This window comes from Calonectris borealis, unplaced genomic scaffold (assembly GCF_964195595.1).
Source record: "Calonectris borealis unplaced genomic scaffold, bCalBor7.hap1.2 HAP1_SCAFFOLD_110, whole genome shotgun sequence".
NCBI classification, from domain to species: domain Eukaryota; kingdom Metazoa; phylum Chordata; class Aves; order Procellariiformes; family Procellariidae; genus Calonectris; species Calonectris borealis.
In genome coordinates this window covers 50,511-56,983 of record NW_027441498.1, presented here as the reverse complement: position 1 = coordinate 56,983, position 6,473 = coordinate 50,511, and the positions used below count along the sequence as shown (strand labels likewise).

General features: G+C 52.1%; 1 long non-coding RNA gene across 1 annotated transcript; it reads left to right on the top strand.

Annotated features, from left to right (window-relative positions):
- Positions 1-305: 305 nt before the first annotated feature.
- Positions 306-3,620, top strand: LOC142076747 (uncharacterized). The gene is made up of 2 exons (XR_012671304.1): positions 306-1,098; positions 3,209-3,620. It is a non-coding gene; the product is annotated as an uncharacterized LOC142076747 (long non-coding RNA).
- The last annotated feature ends 2,853 nt before the right edge of the window (positions 3,621-6,473 follow it).

Here is a 6,473-nt window from a genome sequence, read left to right as displayed (position 1 = left end):
GGGTGGGGGTGATTTGGGAAGGGGGAGATGGGAAGTTTGGGGGGTGAGATGGTTTTGGGGGGCAGGGGAGCATTTGGGGGAGCATAGGAGGGTTTAGAGGGATGGGGGCCAGTTTTGGGGGCAGATGGGGGTGATCTGGCAAGGGGGATATGGGAAGTTTGGGAGGACTGGGGCAGTTTTGGGGGGTGGGGATGATTTGGGGGCGCACAGTTAGAGGAGAGGGAGATTGTTTGGTGGGTCAGGGGGCAGGTGGGTGTGATGGTTTGGGAGGCTGGGGGTCTGTTTTGGGGGGACCGGTTGGGGGGGACAGGGGTAGGATTTGGGGTGGTGGTTGGGGGCATTTTGGGGGGTCTGTGGGCGGTTCTGGGGGTCCAAAGTTCCCTTCCACTCCCCTCTCCACCGCTGAGCGAATGCGTGGTGGGCATGGCCCATGCCAACTGGAGGTAGCCCCTTGCTCCCCTGGCAGCAAAATCCATAGGGCGAGCCTCTTCCCTTTGGACATCTACTGTCTATAAGCCCCGCCGGCACCTATTTTTTTTTTTTTTTAAGGATTTGATGTTTTTCTCAGTATATATTAGGGCTCCAACCCTGAGGATTCATAATAAACCTCAGAATTGGTTTTTGATATGGGTAATAATTAATAAAAAAAAAACAGTAGAGGCAAAATAAACAGTTAAAAGGGATAAAATAAATAGTTAATTTAAATTCTGGTTGTTTTGGGTCACGCCTTGCCGTGGTCCTTCCCATTTTGGGTGGAAAATGGTAATATTTAATTCTTATATTTCTAAGTTCAGGCAGGAGGACAGCGGAGTAGGGGCACAGGAGCCGCAATTGAATGCCCCAATAAAGATATGTTGAATTTTGCTTAAAAAAAAAAGCAAATTTTTTTTTACGATCACAATTCATGTGTGTTTTATACCCATCTGGGGTGTTTTATTGTTGATATTGATTATGTATCACACTGAGGACTCGTCGACTTTTAATTAAGGTATGACGAGTACTGTTTCCTCACCAAATCGTCGCAAATGACCCCAAGCCTGCCAGGATTTCTCTGCTTTCGGCCTCAAAATCTGGGTTATAGGGAAAAAGGAGTAATATGTGAGTAAATATACACATAAATATAGCCTAATAAATACATATATGCACATTCAATTACTCTTTTACTCTTGTTGATTTGCAATATCGCATTGTGTCCAAATTTATTATATCTGGTGCCTTTTCAACCGTTACCTGTTTTTTATTTTATTTTTGCCCCAACTTGAGCAGCTTTTGATCCTTTTTTTCCCCCCATATTTCCCTTGTGAATTTAGGGGGGTTTAGGGAATTGGTGTGGCTTGGGTATCAGGGAACCGCTGGCATTAAGCTGTACCCACACTCTTCCTGCTCCCCTGGAGGAACAGTCTCCTCCAACGGGCTTGATTTCTTTTTAATTTATTGTTTCTTGTGAAAGACTCAAGGAAAATGGGTTTTCTTTTAGTCCTATTTAATGATTTTATGGGTGGGTTAAGGGTGACAGCGAGCCCAGCACTTTCCCAGACCCTGTGCTGCCTTGTTTTGATCAATATAGTATTAATTATGATTAATAATTTGCCCTCATGCCTCTGGAAACTGGCACCGGTAAAGTCGAAATACGCTCCCTGCTTTCACCTCGAGCCCCTGCAGCCTCCCTGCCCGGCGGCATCATCGTGCTGGACGATGAGGACGAGGGGGTCCGCGAGCCTCCACTCGGCACCTCCGGAGGATGCCACCTCGGGGTCTCTGTTCCCCCTCCATCATCTCCATGTTGCTCCCTGGGTGTCTTCATCCCCCTTGGTGTCTCAGTGCCACCTCGGTGTCTGTGTGTCCCCTCGGTCTTTCCATGTCACCTTGACATTGCTGTCTGATCTCAGCATCTCCTTGTTCTCCTGCAGTATCTCCGTGTCTGCCTTGGTGTCCCCATACCACCTTGGTGTCTCTGTCTCCCCTTGATGTCTCTGTCCCCCTCAATCGTCTCCATGACCCCCCTTGGGTGTCTCCGTCCCCCCCAGTGTCACTGTGCCACCTTGGCATCTCTGTCCCTCCTCCGGCATCTCCGTGTCCCCCCTTGGCATCCCCATTGGCGTCCCCCTTGATGTCTCACCTCGGCATCTCCCTTGATGTCTCGTCTCGGCATATCCACGTCCCCCCTTGGTGTCCCTGTGCCACCTCAGCGTCTCCATCTCTTTGTGTCTCTGTTTTCGCTCCATTATCTACATGTCCCTGCTGGGTGTCCACATGCCACCTTGGTGTCTCCATCCCCCCTCAGCCTTTCTCTGTTCCCCCCTCCCTCACCTCCCTGTTGCCCCTGGTGTCTCTGTCCCTCTCCATCATCTCCGTGTTCCCCTTGCATCACATCTGTGTTCCCCCAAGGTGTCCCCGTGCCAGCTCAGCGTCTCCATCCTACCTGGTTGACTTTGTTCCTGCTCCATCACCTCCCTGTACCCCTTGGGTGTCCCTGTCCCCCCTCCATCACCTCCGTGTCCCCACTGGTTGTCTCCGTCCCCTCTCCATGACCTCTGGGTGTCTCTGTCCCCCCTGCATCATCTCCATGTTACCCCTGGGTGTCCCTGTCCCCTCCTTTGTCACTTCCATGCTCCACCTGGGTGTCCCTGTGCCGCCTTGGTGTCTCCATCTCCCCTGGGTGTCTCTGTCCCCCCTCCATCACCTGTGTGTCCCCCTTGGTGTCCCCATGCCACCTCAGTGTTTCTGTTCCTCCTCCTTCACCTCCCTGTTGCTCTGGGTGTCCCTGCGCCGCCTTGGTGTCTCTGTTCTCCCTCTATCATATCTCTGTTCCCCCTTGGGTGTCTCTGCCCCCCCTCCATGATCTCCACATCCCCCCTGGTTGTCACTGTCTCCCCTCCATCACCTCTCTGTCCCCCCCCCACCCCCCCGGTCCCTCTATTCCTCCTCCATCTCCTCTCTGTCCCTCGTGGATTTCCCTGTGCCACCTTGGCATCTCCCTCTCTCCTGGATGTCTCTGTCCCCGCTCCAGCACTTTGGTGTTCTTTTCAGTGTCCCTGTGTCCCCCTCCATCGTCTCTGTCCCCTCCTCAGTTGTCTCTGTCCTCCCTCCATCGTTTCCACTTCCACCCTGAGTGTCTCCATTCCCCCTCCATCACCTCCCTGTCCCCCCCAAATGACCCGGTGCCACCTCAGGGTCTCCCTCCCCCCCGACCCCTCTCCCTTTGCAGTTCCTGGAGCTCTGCACCTGCCTGAAGGAGGAGCACCCCGAGGTCATCCCCTTCCTCTGCGGCCATCACCAAACAGCCAGCCTGGATTTCACGGTCTCAGCTGAACTCGTCAAACTTCAGGAATTTTAATTTAGAAGCGTACGCATGATTACGTTCTAAAGAAGAGGGAACTTGAGGATACGTGATATCTGAATCACCACAAACTGCGCCCGCAAGAAGGGTACCTGCAGCAGCACCTGCGTTGATGGGCCGGAAGCTTCTGCTTTCTGAAACAGCTGCACGTGACCTAAGACATCTCCATCTCTAAGTGCCACTCACATCTCCAGAGTTCAGTCTCTCAACTTGCCATTAAATTTCTATCCCTTCTCAGAAGTTTTTATGAAAAATAAAGAATAGTCCAGTTCAAGACCTATTTTATTCCTATGATTTGGGTACTTGTGAATGTTCCTTCGATAACGTGAATAAGGATTGCAAATGCGTATTGATGGTAATTATCGAGTACAGAGTAATTAAAAGCGTAATTAAATATATTCAGATTAAAAGCGTAATTAAAATATATTCAGATAATTACTATAGCCAGAAACCACATCTGTATCCCAATTCACGTTTAAACTTTTTCCTTAATTTCAAATCATCTTGGTCTCTCTTGGACAAGGAACTACATCACATTTTCATTATAATCTAGAAAAATACTTATCATTGGGCTTTTATCATTAAATAGTTATCAATAAGACTGCAAGTCTGTCAAAGGCAATTTGCAATATGGTACACATTTTGCAAAAGCTGAGGGAGGGAACTTCAAGTGCTTAAACTGAATGTTTAAATCAGATAGAAAAAGGCAATTAAAAGTGTTCTGAAAATCATGGCCTCAAAAAAAAAAAATCATCCTTCAGAATGGTTTCACTTTTATACTGTAAAGTGAATGTTTTCTGTCTTTTAACTAAACATAGGATTCCTTTTTCACTGAATATTGCAGATGTCATGAGAAAGCAAACATAGACTTTATTCTTCAAATTGAATCACTCGGTACCAATTTTATTTCTCACGCTGTGAGAGGCGCCCCCCTGCTCCACGCTGCTGTCCGCCGGTAACGGCAGTGCGGGCCTGCGGGGTGGTGCCGCCGCGCTCGTCGCTGCCTCCCGGTAAGGAAACGCTGCTGCCGCCCCACGTGCGCGCTGCCGGCGGGCGCTGGGCGCGCAAAGCGCGGAGCTGCAGCGCCGGTGCCGCCCCCGAGCACGCGCCGCCCGGCGGGTGCTCCCTGCTGCTGCCGCCCCGTGGCCGAATCGCGGTACTGCAGCCCGGCAGTCGCTCACCGGCTCGGGGCCCTCCGGCGCGCCGTCGGCAGCTGGCGCATGCGCTTTGCGGGGGAGCAGCATGGCGGCGCGCCGGGCGCGCTTCCCGGCGGCGGCGGGTCAGGGCCGAGGTCATCGGTGAGGTGAGCGAGTCCCCTCGGCGGATGGGGCGGTGTCTCCTGGCCGCTCGGGGGTGGCGGGACGGGAAGCTTCAAACTGCCCGCTGCGGCAGGCTCCCGGTCTGCTGGAGCCCTGTAGCCCCAGGTCACCCCCAAGCCCAGTCGGCAAGCTGGCCTTTGATGCGTCTCCAGAAGTCCCTGCAGAAGGAGAGGATGCGGCCAGGGGCAAGCTACGGTACTATCGGTCGCTGCTTTTTCTTTCTCTCTTCCAGAGGCTGCACTGAGGATGCGGTTGTCTGTTCCTGCCTTGGGGATGCCGTTGATGACACCCGCTTCAGGCTTGCGTGGGTTGTCTCTGCCCGGCCTCGCTTTCCTCGCAGCGTTGGGGCAAAAAGGGACAGGCGGAGCACTTACTGGATGTGGACAGGGGCTGCCGCGGCTGAAGCTGGAGAGGCCAGAGAAAGGTAAAGAAGATGACATCGAAGGCCATGTGGCTGGCCGCTGCCTCCTGCTGCAGGCGAGAGAGAGCTTGCCTCTCCAGGTGAGGAAGGATCCCTCTTCGTAGTCTGCAGCAGGCCAGGCTGCCAACACGGACCGCAGGGTCTGTATGCGTCACCAACGGCGCGGTACGGCCACGTAGTGCACGAGCGAGCGAGGCTACTTGTGTAGGAAGCCTCGTCTCGTCAGAGCTGCGAGATACCCACGTATTCTTTTAGGTGAAGGACAGCAAAGCGACCGGAGTTACAGAAGAGGAAGGGAGGAGAGAAGGAGAAAGAAGCGTCTGAACTGTCAAATTCTCCCGGCAGCGCCGAGAGCGAGAGCTGCGGTGAGTCCCAGGCGCTCAGGGCACTGTCTTCCCTCTTATGCATCCTGGGCCCTCCCGGCCCCTCCCCTGGTCCCCTCTGTTTCCCACGCTGCAGTGTTTTTCTTTGTTTTGTTCCCCTGTACCTCTTCCTCTATTCTTGTGTCCTGCTCCGTCTCCCTCTTTTTTTTCATTCTCTGTCTCTGTTCTGTAGCCCATCGCGGTTTTTTCCTTTTCTATCTCTTTGTCCTGATCTGCATTTGTTTCTTTTTTCCCCACAATTTCTCTGGTCTATTCTCTGGCTTTCTTTTGCTCTCTGTGCCTGTACGTGCAGCGCCGTGTCCCTGCCTTCCTTCCTCTATCTCTCCTTTCCTGCCTCCCTATCTCTTTCTGTCCTTCTGTCTCTTTTTCTCTCCTTCGTCCTGTCTTTCCTTCCCCCTGCCCCCCCGCCTCTGTCTTGCTGTTTGTCACTGGTTTTTCTTTCTCCCACTCTCTGCCTGGGTTTTGTCACTCTCACTCTCTCTCTCTTTCCTTCAACCTGTTTTTTCCTCTCTCTATTCATCTGCCTCTAATGCTTCTTTCTCTATCTTTTAGTCCTGCTCTGTTCTGCTGCCCATCTCTGTCCAGTTCCCTTTCTGGTTTTTTTCCTCTCTTGGTTAGTCTGCCTTTCTTCCTGTCCCTATTTTTTTTCTCTCTCTATTCCTCTGTCCTGCTCTGTGTTCCCTCCCTCTCACTCCTGCAGTGTCCTGGTAATATGCAGTCCTCCTGTGTGTTACCGGACCTTCTCCCTGTTGATTTTTTCCTCTTGCTCTATTCCTCTGTCCTGCTCCCTAGAAGTATTTTTTTAATTCTCTGTATTTTTGTTCTTCGGCCCATCACTATTTTTTTGTTCTCCATCTCTCTGTCTCCTGCTCCCCATTCTCCTCTTTCTCTCTCTGTCATTCTTTTCTTTTCCCTGTACCTATGCTTTTCTGTATCCTTGCATCCCACTCCTTCCCTCCCTCCGTCTCCCTCTGTCACGCTGTCTCGCTCCCTATCGCTCTTTTTTTATT